This window comes from Euprymna scolopes, chromosome 46 (assembly GCF_053919585.1).
Source record: "Euprymna scolopes isolate OS-2025 chromosome 46, ASM5391958v1, whole genome shotgun sequence".
Lineage (NCBI taxonomy): Eukaryota > Metazoa > Mollusca > Cephalopoda > Sepiida > Sepiolidae > Euprymna > Euprymna scolopes.
The window spans coordinates 113,715,621-113,727,650 of record NC_136527.1 but is presented as its reverse complement, the minus strand read 5'-3'; positions in this window follow the sequence as shown (position 1 = coordinate 113,727,650).

The window sequence follows — 12,030 nt, the reverse complement described above, 5'->3', positions numbered from 1 at the left end:
TTTTATTAATCTTAAGTTTCATAGAATAAAAAGTTCAGACACAACTTTGTCGAGCGATTTATAATCGATTTCATTTAACTTCTGTTTGACCCCGGCACGTACGATCCTTTCTCTCCTTCCCCCACTCTCTCTCTCTTCTTTAGCTTGGTGACAAGCGATATGCTTATGTGTGCGTGCGTGTGTGTGTGTGTGTGTGTGTATGTGTGTACATGCGTGCGTATGTGTGTTGTCGTATTCACCAAAATTAAAAAAAAAAAAAACTTTTTTCCCCGACCGACCGGATTAGGGTTGTGAGGTGTGGTTAGAGTTCATGAAAATAAATGTTAGCAATAAAAACTTTTTAAAACCAAGTTAGAAAAAAGAACACAATTTGCTTCCCCCACCAAATTATCATATTATTGGAGCGTCTAAATTAAGATTCTTCTTTTTTTTTTTTAGGCGATGTAATAAACCATATTTTAGAGTAGGGTGCCTCCTGTCTTTACTTTGGTTTGCATATTTTTCATGTAGCAAAAATGCTTCCGGGAGATCTTTTTAGGATTCTAAAGGTTTGCCTTTTTTTACACTTTTTATTATCTTCGAAAAATGTACACAAATGTAAACAAGCAGTTTACGATTTGAAAGGCATCGTTAAAATGATATTTTTCGCTAGTTCTTTCAACTTTATATTTTTATTTCATCGTCTTCAAGTCCAATGTAAATAAGTTCTTGATGAGCCGTTCCTCTTAAATAATCCAATTTACCAAATGTACACTTCTAACGATTACTATGATATTGTCCATTGACTACTGTACACACTTTAACCCTTATCCTCGAGTGGCCTCTGGGACTTGATAAGTAGTGATTCCTTTATATAAAAAAAAAAAATTTCACTACTTTGAATCTATAGTCAGTCTGTGCTGATTTTCCTTGCAATATTCGTTTTCAGCATACCTGAACACACTGAGGGTTGGCCCCTTTCATATGCCGCCTGTTTAAACATGGTCGCCAGTGATTTACATTTCAAAATACACGCATTAATAAAACTAGCTCCAAAACTAGTAGTCTGTCTGTCTGTGCTAATTTTCCTTGCGATATTCGTTTTCAGCATACCTGAAAAACTGATGGTTGCCCCCGTTCATATATCACCTGTTCAAACATGGTCGCCAAGGATTTGCATTTCAAAATACACGCATTAATAAAACTAGCTCCCAAAATAAACTCTGTCTGTGTGTGCTAATTTTCCTTGCGATATTCGTTTTCAGCATACCTGAACAAACTGAGGGTTTGCCCCTTTCATAGGCCGCCTGTTCAAACATGGTCGCCAGTGATTTACATTTCAAAATATACGCATTAGTATCTCGAAATATACGTATTAGTATCTCGAAAACTATTTGTCTGTGCCTTGCGATAGTCGTTTTCAGCATACCCGAACGATTTTAAAATGGACAGTCCGAATGTTAACGAACCACACACACACAAAAAGACACACACACACACGTAAACTCAGTGAAAGTGTCTACTGTCGATAAGGTAGTTGTAAATTAGATTACTGGCTCTTATGAGTTTTAGTCTAACCATCCTTTACAACTGTGATACAGTAGAACAGTCCGTCTCTGGACAATTAGCAGTGTATCGCATAACTCAATGACAGTGTCGAATGTTGACTAGCTAGTTGTAAGTTAGGTTACTGGCTCTGATGAGTTACACTCTAACAACCCTTAATAACTGTGATATAGCGGAACAGTCCGTTTTTGGACAAGTGGCGGTGATCGCATAACTCATTGAAAGTGCCGAATGTCTATTAGCTAGTTGAAACTTAGATTACTGGCTTTAATGAGTTTCAGTCTAACCACACTTAATAACTTTGATACAGCGGAAGAGTCCGTCTGTTTCGCATAACTCATTGACAGTGTCGCGTGTCGATTAGCTAGTTGTAACTTCGTAGCCGAATGCCCCTTTAAGAAGAGACTTGAAGATAATAATTATTGTTATTTGTATTGTTATTCTTATCGTCCAGCCATGATGCACGTGCAGAAATCCATTTCCAACTCCACTGTGTTAAAAAAAAACTTACTTCGAGACAAGAACGCCGACACTCGACTTCGAGACGAGTTTTCCCGGGACAAGTTTTCCGGGCACTGGTATAAGTGCTATGGATTCATCAGAGCACATCTCATTAAAGTACTTGTAAACAGGGATGCAACACTGAGGCGATGGGACAGACTTTGGAGATTGGCCTATAGCACGGGGCCTATTAGATTAGATACTCTTTTTGTTTTTGTTTTTGTGCTCAACGATAAAAACCGACTTCTTCATTTGTGTTTGCTTCTCATTTTAACTTTTGCTCTAATAAGAGTTTCGCTAATGTGAAAAAGAAAACATGTTCGAACGTTTGCTGACATTTATTGGATGTGTTGCTACCAGTATTTTGCTTAATTTTCGAGTTTGGAACGATTGTCGAGTCACACAAGATGACTGTAAAATATCAGACACTTCTTTATTGTTCTAACTTAAAACTGTGCGCTACTTTTGTTTGTGTTAAATAAACGTTTTAAAATAAGTTAAAACAACATTTTCTTATATATTTATTTGTTTACTACTTTTTCGTTTTGTTCTTATTGAATGCGAAATATTCGCCGTGGAATTTCCACGGGTCACGGTTATTTCGTTTTATTAATCTTAAGTTTCATAGAATAAAAAGTTCAGACACAACTTTGTCGAGCCATTTTTAATCGATTTCATTTAACTTATGTTTGACCCCGGCACGTGCAGTGCAGAGAACACGACCCTTTCTCTCCTTCCCCCACTTTCTCTCTTCTTTAGCTTGGTGACAAGCGAATGCTTATGTGTGCGTGCGTGTGTGTGTGTGTGTGTGTGTGTGTGTGTGTGTGCGTGCGTGCGTGCGTGCGTGCGTATGTGTGTTATCTGCACGTGCCAACGTCAAACGAAGTTTAAATTAAAATTCATTTCGTCGGTTTCAACAAAATTTAAAAAAATAAAAACTTTTTTCCCGACCGGCCGGATTAGGGTTGTGAGGTGTGGTTAGAGTTCGTGAAAATAAATGTTAGCAATAAAAACTTTTTAAAACCAAGTTAGAAAAAAGAACACAATTTGCTTCCCCACCAAATTATGGTATTATTGGAGCCCCCGCGTCTAAATTAAGATTCTTTTTTTTTAAAGCGATGTAATAAACCATATTTTGGAGTAGGGTGCCTCCTCTCTTTATTTTGGTTTGTATATTTTTTATGTTGCAAAAATGCTTCCGGGAGATCTTTTTAGGATTCTAAACGTTTACTATTTTTACACTTTTTAATTATCTTCGAAAAATGTACACAAATGTAAACAAGCAGTTTACGAGTTGAAAGGCATCGTTAAAATATTTTTAGCGAGTTCTTTCAACTTTATATTTTTATTTCGTCCTATTCAAGTCCAATGTAAACAAGTTCTTGATAAGCCGTTCCTCTTAAGTAATCCAATTTACAAAATTTATACTTCTAACGATTACTATGATATTGTAACATTGACTACTGTACACTCTTTAAACCCTCGAGTGGGCTCTGGGCCTTGATAAGTAGTGATTCTTTGTAAAACAAAAAATATTTCAATACTTTGATGTGCTAGTTTTCCTTTTCATTTCAAAATACACGCATTAATAAAACTCCCTTGAAAACTATTTGTCTCTGCTAATTTTCCTTGCGATATTCGTTTTCAGCATACCTGAAAAACCTGAGGGTTGGCCCCTTTAATATGCCGCCTGTTCAAACATGGTCGCCAGTGATTTACATTTCAAAATACACGCATTAATAAAACTAGCTCCAAGACCATTTGTCTCTACTAATTTTGCTTGCGATATTCGTTTTCAGCATACCTGAACAAACTGAGGTTTTGCCCCTTTCATATGCCGCCTGTTCAAACATGGTCGCCAGTGATTTACATTTAAAAAAAACGCATTAATAAAACTAGCTCCAAAACTATTTGTCTCTGCTAGTTTTCCTTGCGATATTCATTTTCAGCATACCTGAAAAAAACTGAGGATTGGCCCCTTTCATATGCCGCCTGTTCAAACATGGTCGCCAGTGATTTACATTTCAAAATACACGCATTAATAAAACTATCTTTAAAACTATTTGTCTCTGCTAATTTTCCTTGCGATATTCGTTTTCAGCATACCTGAACGGTTTTAAAATCAACATTTCGAATGTTAACGAAACACACACACACACACACACACACACACACAAACACACACACACGTAAACTCAGTGAAAGTGTCTACTGTCGATAAACTAGTTGTAAATTAGATTACTGGCTCTGATAAGTTTTAGTCTAGCCACATTGTAATACAGCGGAACAGTCCCTCTGTTTGGCATAACTCAGTTAAAGTGTCGACTGTCGATTAACTAGTTGTAAATTCTTAAGCGAAAAGCCCCTTTAAGAAGCGACTTGAAGATAATAATAATTATTATTTGTATTGTTATTCTTATCGGCCAACCTTGCTCGTGCGTTGAAAACAGAAATCCATTTCAAACGGAACTTTTTCAAAACTTAGTTCTTCTTCAAAGAGACAAGAATGCCGACACTCGACTTTTTGTCGCCACCCCGATCGTCGCTCATAAAATGATTCTTTGCCTGGGATCAAAATGGCGAATCTCAATTGTAAATTGAGAAAGTCAAGCTAAATACAAGGACGATTCATATAAATTATAGCTGATTAAAACTTTGTCAAACGAGGAGCGAAACACACACACACACACACACACACACACACACAAAGTAATGATTTGTGTTTTTGTGTGTTCGTGTATTTATGTATTTGTGTGTGTGTTTATGCGAGTGCGTGTATGTGTGTTTATGCAAGTATGTGTTTATGTGTGCGTTTATTAGAGTGTGTGACTCCTCTCAGCTGTCTCCGTTTCTTCTCCCTTCCTCGTTGACGTGATGGGGGAGAGCGTAGACACACATATTTTCGCTCTCTCTCTCTCTCTCCTCACCCCTTGCCCCTCTTTCTCTCTCTGTCTCTGTCTGTCTGTCTGTCTCTCTCTCTCTCTCTATATATATATATATATAGATATATTTATATATATATATTTATATAAACTTAATAGCAGGGGCAGAGAGAGAGAGAGAGAGAGAGAGAGAGAAGAGGGGAGGAGGTTAGCAGCAAATGGTCTTTGCTAACATTTATTTTCATAAAATTTATGAAAATAAATGTTAGCAATAAAAACTTTTTAAAACCAAGTTAGAAAAAAGAAAACAATTTACTTCCCCAACAAATTATCGTAGTATTGGAGCCCCCGATTCTTCTTTTTTTTAGACGGTGTAATAAACCATATTTTTGAGTAGGGTGGCCAACTCTCTTTATTTTGGTTTGGTGATTTACATTTCAAAATATACGCATTAATAAAACTAGCTACAAAACTAGTAGTCTGTCTGTCTCTTCTAATTTTCCTTGCGGTATTCGTTTTCACCATACCTGAACAAATTGAGGGTAGGCCCCTTTCATATGACACCTGTTCAAACATGGTCTCCAGTTATTTACATTTCAAAATACATTTTTGGATATATTACTATTTTTGACATGACAATTAAGTACGTGATATTGTTTTTGTTTAAAACAAAATTTAAAAAAAATAATATAAAAAAACAGGGTCAATTTTTACGATGTGCCCGAGCATATTATAAACACCCCAACCGCCCCATGTTAAGAACGGTTTTCTATGTTGGGGAGGGGGTGTTTATTCCGAAAGCCGTTCTTAACATGGGGTGATTGGGGTGCTTATAATACGCTGGGGCACGTCGTAAAAATTTAATAAAAAATGTTGGCAAACTCAAAAGCAAGTTCGACAACTCTAGAAAGGGTCGCATCAGTATGTTACACCGTCAAATCACGATATAGTTTTAGAACATATAATGAAAAGTATTTGATTAATATTTAATAAAAAATATTTTGAAAATGTTAAATATTTTTTATCTTCTTTTATTACGCACAGCAAAGTTTCACGGTTTTAAAAAAAATATTTTAATATTTTTTTTAAAATGTAATTTGAGGGTAAAAACGTCAAATCACGATATTACGAATTATTAAAGTTTTATCACGATATTATGAATTATTAATGTTTTCAAAGATTTTTTTAAATATTTTTTTTAAATACTTTTTTTCAAGTTTTACACTTTACACACAACAAAGTTTCACAGTTTTTTTTTATTTTGCTTTGTTAAGACCGTAATACACTTTCTGAAAATTGTTTCTTTTTTTCTGTTAAATAAACAGTTATCTATATAATTATAAAACTCAAATGACCTTGTAACGATACAATGTTCCGGTTTACGACATCCGGTTGCGCATGCGCGCATAAACATTAACCCATAACAACGTAAACAAATAAACACAAATCGCTTCTTTTGCAGATTTTGACCTGAAATATTAATGTTATTATTTCGAAATTATTATTTAAACGTAATACAGAAATGAACGATGTAAAAAAAAAAGCAGATATATCAAAATTTGTATTTAACTATAATAAGTATTATGGTATCTGTTCAGTGCACATTTACCGATAAGTATGGCCAACGACTTATAATTCAGTAACTGTATTTTTTTTTCAAAAATAATCAATTATAATAAACAGAACGACTCATAGAAATCTATCTATATTCTTTTTTCATTTTAATATACTTTCATAGAAATGTTTCTGTTATGTCAAAAAAAAAACATTTTCTTTACGTCACAAGTGTCATAATACATGAATTCCATAGCTAATATAACATACTGACCCAACGGGTCACGGGTAGTCTAGTAAATATATAAAAATGTATATTTTGTTCGTTTACTTTATTTAATCAAATTCGTTCAATATAATTTTCTTTACAAAATAACACATGATTTGACGGTGTAAAATACTGATGTGGTGACCCTTATAGAGTTGTCGAACTTACTTTCGAGTCTGCCGGAAGTGCAAGACTGCCAAAAAGTTTTACCTAAATTAATTTTGATAAAGCATAGAAATAAAAAATACACAATTTTCATAAAATTTTTATTCATGTAAAAATAAAATAAAAACAATGGACATTTATTGGAATGATTTTTTTTTCTGTAAAAACAAAAACAACAAAAATAAATAATAAACATTTTTTTAAAAGAAAGTAAACGTAATTATTGTTCGGAATTTTATTACGTCCACAAAAAAAAGGAGGAATAATGCCTGGAAGGATGGTCTTGAGACAACAAAAGAAACACGACCTCCCTCTCCCACTACAAAAAAAAAATTGGTAATCCCTGGGAGTAACATGGCATGACAATAATATTGATACTACATTATCACTATTGCCGGCTTTTGTTAAAATTGGCACTTATTTGTTTACAAAGCCATTTGACGGAAGTGACGTCAGACAAATTTAAAGGTACGGATGGCCAACAGGTACTTGTACAGTTTAATCAAGATATTAAAAAAATGAAAATATCGATAAAAAGTCATAGTTTACGTATCCGTTATGGAATAAAGATCTCCCCGCAAAAATTTCACCAAGTAGTTTTTTTTTTTAATTTTTTTACGGCTAAAAACAATTTGTTATGATACCGAGCAAAAGGTTCGATTTTTAGGAAGAAAAGCTAGTATTAAAGATGCGGAGGGAGTGTCACTGTTGTGCAGAAGTGCCAAATAATATTTTATTTATACTTCTATAACAAAATTATAATCTTTATAATAAAAATATGGACAATTCTACACTATTGGGACGAAATTTCGGAAATGGTAATATTGAATTTCACATGAAAACAATGGTATCTATGTATTCCTTGTATTTTTAAAATGATTATATCCAAAAATTACGAAAATCGATACGGTAGAAAATTATTTATTAAAGAAAATAAAATAGAATTTGATGAAAATGATCGTAAGACATAGGAGAGTTCAAATAGGAGGTAATTTTCCATTTCTATTTAAACAAGATGGCGGCAATTTTTCACATGCTAAAACGATTAAAGTTGTTTTTTTTATAATTCAGTAATATTCAGGAACTTAACATTCTAATTAATTAAAATCGACAAAAAAAAAAATCAATAGAAACCATTGTTTTTATCTGAAAACTATTTATCGACTAAAAAATTTTGTTCTGATAGTGTAGAAGTGCCAAAATATGCTTATGCAGTTATTTTTTTTTTAATCTTTAAATTTGTCTGACTTCATTTTCGCCGAATGGCTTTGTAAACAAGGGAGTGCCAATCTTAACAAAAGCCCTATTGCCAAACCAAAAAGGAGGAGATAATATCTAGGAGGATGGTCTCGTGACAAGAAAACGGACGCTACTCTATCAACCCCTCATCCGGAACAATACAACCTGATAGTTTTTATCCTACAAGTGTTATTTTAGTATTCGCTGTAGCCATGGTAGTGATACACGGGCAATTACTGATGGTCATTTTAAAAATGGAGAAGTATAATAAACGTGATGGTGAAAAGAAAATAAATGTTGTTGTTTTTTTGCCATTCATCAGGGGAAAACAGAAGATTTTTATTTCTATGGGGTGCGGGTCAACTTGCTTTTAGTGCCTATTTTCCAAAAAAATGTACAGACATCTTTAATTAGTAAAATTAACACAAACAATTGTAAAAAAAAAAATGTAGTCAAGTGTGTGTCTGTGTCAATCGGCCAGGTTTTATTTCTTCCGGCCAGGTGTGTGTCTGTGTCTATCAGTTGGGTTTTATTTGATCTTGTCAAGTGTCAGGCCCAGTACTCAAAACCTGATATTGAACAAATGTCAGAGAAATTATCTTTCTATACGAATGCTCAAAGACATGACTTGATTTCTTACGCTAAAGTAAATAATAAACATTTTGTCCATTTTATTGGGGGGGGGGTAATAATATTCTACAGATGATGTGTAAGTAATTTCTGGCTTGAATTAAATTTTAAGGACCAAAGCCAAGTATTTATGGTTCTTCTGTCTTTCAAGGGAACCATTAATATTCTCTGGCGGCCCTGTCATATCAAAGACCCTGAACATTTTTACATACCAAACAGATAACATTGGCATAAACTGTAGGAAATGATGTAAAATTCATTTCCAGCTCCCTGTTTCCCTAACAGTACCAACATACAGAATTTAAATGTAATGTGAACAAACATCTTGCTTCTAAACCCCTATAAATCTGGCCCCTACCACAGTAGTCCCTTATGCTTCAGTGGCAATGTGTCTTGTTTAGAGTAAATAAAAGTTAAAAAATGAAAAAGAAAATGATGTTGAAAGTCAGCAATCCCCTGACAGGCTTATCTTCATTCTCATTTGCGATTTGACATAACCTTTTCGAGCATTCTGATGGGCATTTCAAACAGGAGCGACACAATGAACGCGACGCCATAGGAGATCGTAAGATGACCAATGAAAGCATAGATCTGGAATAAAAAGGAAAAAAAAATAAAAGTGATTTTAAGGATTTAAAGTTTTGGTAATTTATTCTGGTTAGGCAAAAATCAAATATCGAAAAAAGAATAATTAAAACAGAGATGACCAACGAAAGCGTAGATGTGGAATAAAAACAAAAAATTAAAAGTGATTTTTAACATACTAAGGATTTAATGTTTTGGTAAATCATTCTGGCTAGGCAGAATCAAATATCCAAGACTTTGGAATTCCATTCCATGTCCCTGCTTCCCCAACTGTACTGGCGTGCAGAAGTTCGAGTGCAACGTGAACCGACATCTTGCTGCCCAAATCCCTACATAGTACCCCAGTAGTTGTTGCCCCTGATAGTAGCCCCCTACATCAAAGTGGCAATGTGCCTTGTTTGGGTTGAAAATGTAATTAAAAAAAAATATGATAAAGATGTATAAAAAGTGAAAACTTACAGTCGTTGCATTTGATAGGTAGAGTGGGGTCATGCTCATCCTCATACCAACCATGATGATAATGGGATGGAGGAGATAAGCACAATACGTTAAACGGTTCATTATGATCCAGAACTTCCAGGAAAGGATGTGGCTGATCATTCCTTAAAAGAAAAAAAAAAAGATTTGTGTTAAAGCTGCATTTGAATAAAAACTGGCTAGGCAGAATCAAATATCGATTGCATAAGTCCCCCGATACAAATAAATAAAAAGAAATACACTACCAAATAATGTAAAATAAACTTACGTTAAAAGAAAAGAAATTACTTTTTTAGTGTGCGCAAAGGTGGCTGTCTGCATGAAAGAAGGAAGGGAGGAAAAAGGTGAAGACTTGAGAGCGTGAAAGAAAGAGTCCTACTACGTGTTGTGCTGAAGTAAGAGAAAGAGAGAGTCAAATAATGTTCCTTGGCGTGCAAGAAAATCTGTCATCTCAGCTACTGAATTCACTCGGCGAGCGTTCGCCTTGTGACTTGTCTTTCTGCTGGTGTCTGTTGTCTCTCTCTGACCAGAGAAGTTCTTGCTGTTTTATATTTTTTTAGAGGCTCCCAGAAGCTTGCAAGAATAAGTTTTTTAAATCGAGCCCTGATTGGTCAAAAAATCATATTTTTTATGAAGAAACATGCTTTCAACTACGGCCATTTCTCAAACATTCCGGCTTTTTGACCCAAGAGGTGTGGGTGGATGCTGTAATGCCCACGCAAATGAATTTATAAATTTCAATTTGTGCGTGTGCCTTAGAAAAAAAAAAAAAAGAATAGCACCAAAGGCAATGACAATGAATAAAAGCTGGCTAGGCAAAATCAAATATCAGTTTGTGAGATTCATAGCTAGAAAGGAACAAGGATTTGTATTAAACTTAAATATCTTAGGATAAGAAACAATTGAGGAATAAGTATTGTTTTAAAGAAACTGAATGAGGTACTATTTTTAACTTTAAAGAACATTGTGCAACAACAATGAATACAAACTGGCTAAGCAGAATAAAATATCGATTTCAATACTCATTGCTAGTTGAATTTTACTTTGATTTAAATAGTGATACCTAGAAGCGAACAAGGGTTTGTATTAACCTTAGAAGTCTTAAGATAACACATTTGAGGAATAAGTATTTTTTTGAAAGAAACTGAAGGAAGCAGTTTTTGATGCAAAAAACAGTGGGCAACAACAATGAATAAAAACTGGCTAACCAGAATCAAATATCAATCTGTGAGATTTATTTGTTTCTTGGTCATTACTTACCTCCATTGCCTGATGCACAGATGATTATGACCCAGCTTACTGCCATCGCCCAGAGTGGGTGGGATACTACTTCATAGGCTGTATACTGGCTATTTAACCAGGTGAGTGGGTTTTCCTTATTCATTGTGTATTTGATGTATGACAGAAAAAGGCAAGTGCTGACCGCAAAAGTCCATCCACACAATTGGAGGCACTGGAAAAAAATTAAGAAAGAAAATCATTACATATATATATACTTAGGGAATAAGAACAAGAGTCTAAAGAGCAGAGTATATTTTAATGTATTAGTAAATTCATTAATACAATCAAAATAAAAAGAAAGAAAACAGTGCTCGTTGTAATGTAGATATATAATAAGCTCGATAGGCATATATATCCTAGAGCTATTTTAATATTGAGTAAGATGATTGATAATTTATAATTAAAATTAAAAGTATCCAATGACGATGGGATTTACATTTTTGGATTTTACCGTCATTGGATACTTTACCTTTCACCAGACTATCCATTCACATGAAATCACCGTTTTCTTCACCATATTCCTTCTGCTTTACTTATCAAGTAAGATCTTTGACTTACTTGCAGTTTCATCAAATACTTTTGTATGCAAAATCAGATCCCGCATTTTGTTAATTCCTACCCTCTGATAGGAAGGAAAGTATTTCTTCGAAATTTCACGGATTAAGGACTATCCACTTATTATTTCCTTTTCAGATTAAATATGTTTTTAACTCTTTTTAAAAGTGTTTTTTAACATGTTTAATTAACTATTTGCTCTTATTATAAGCTCTATCTCCTATTTGGTTTTATCGAGCTTTTACATCTGGTTGAGATTACTTTATAAATATTAATTGTTGGGTTTGTATTACTGTACACATAGATTCGAAAAAGTTGTCAAAAAACAAATATATAACAAATAAATGT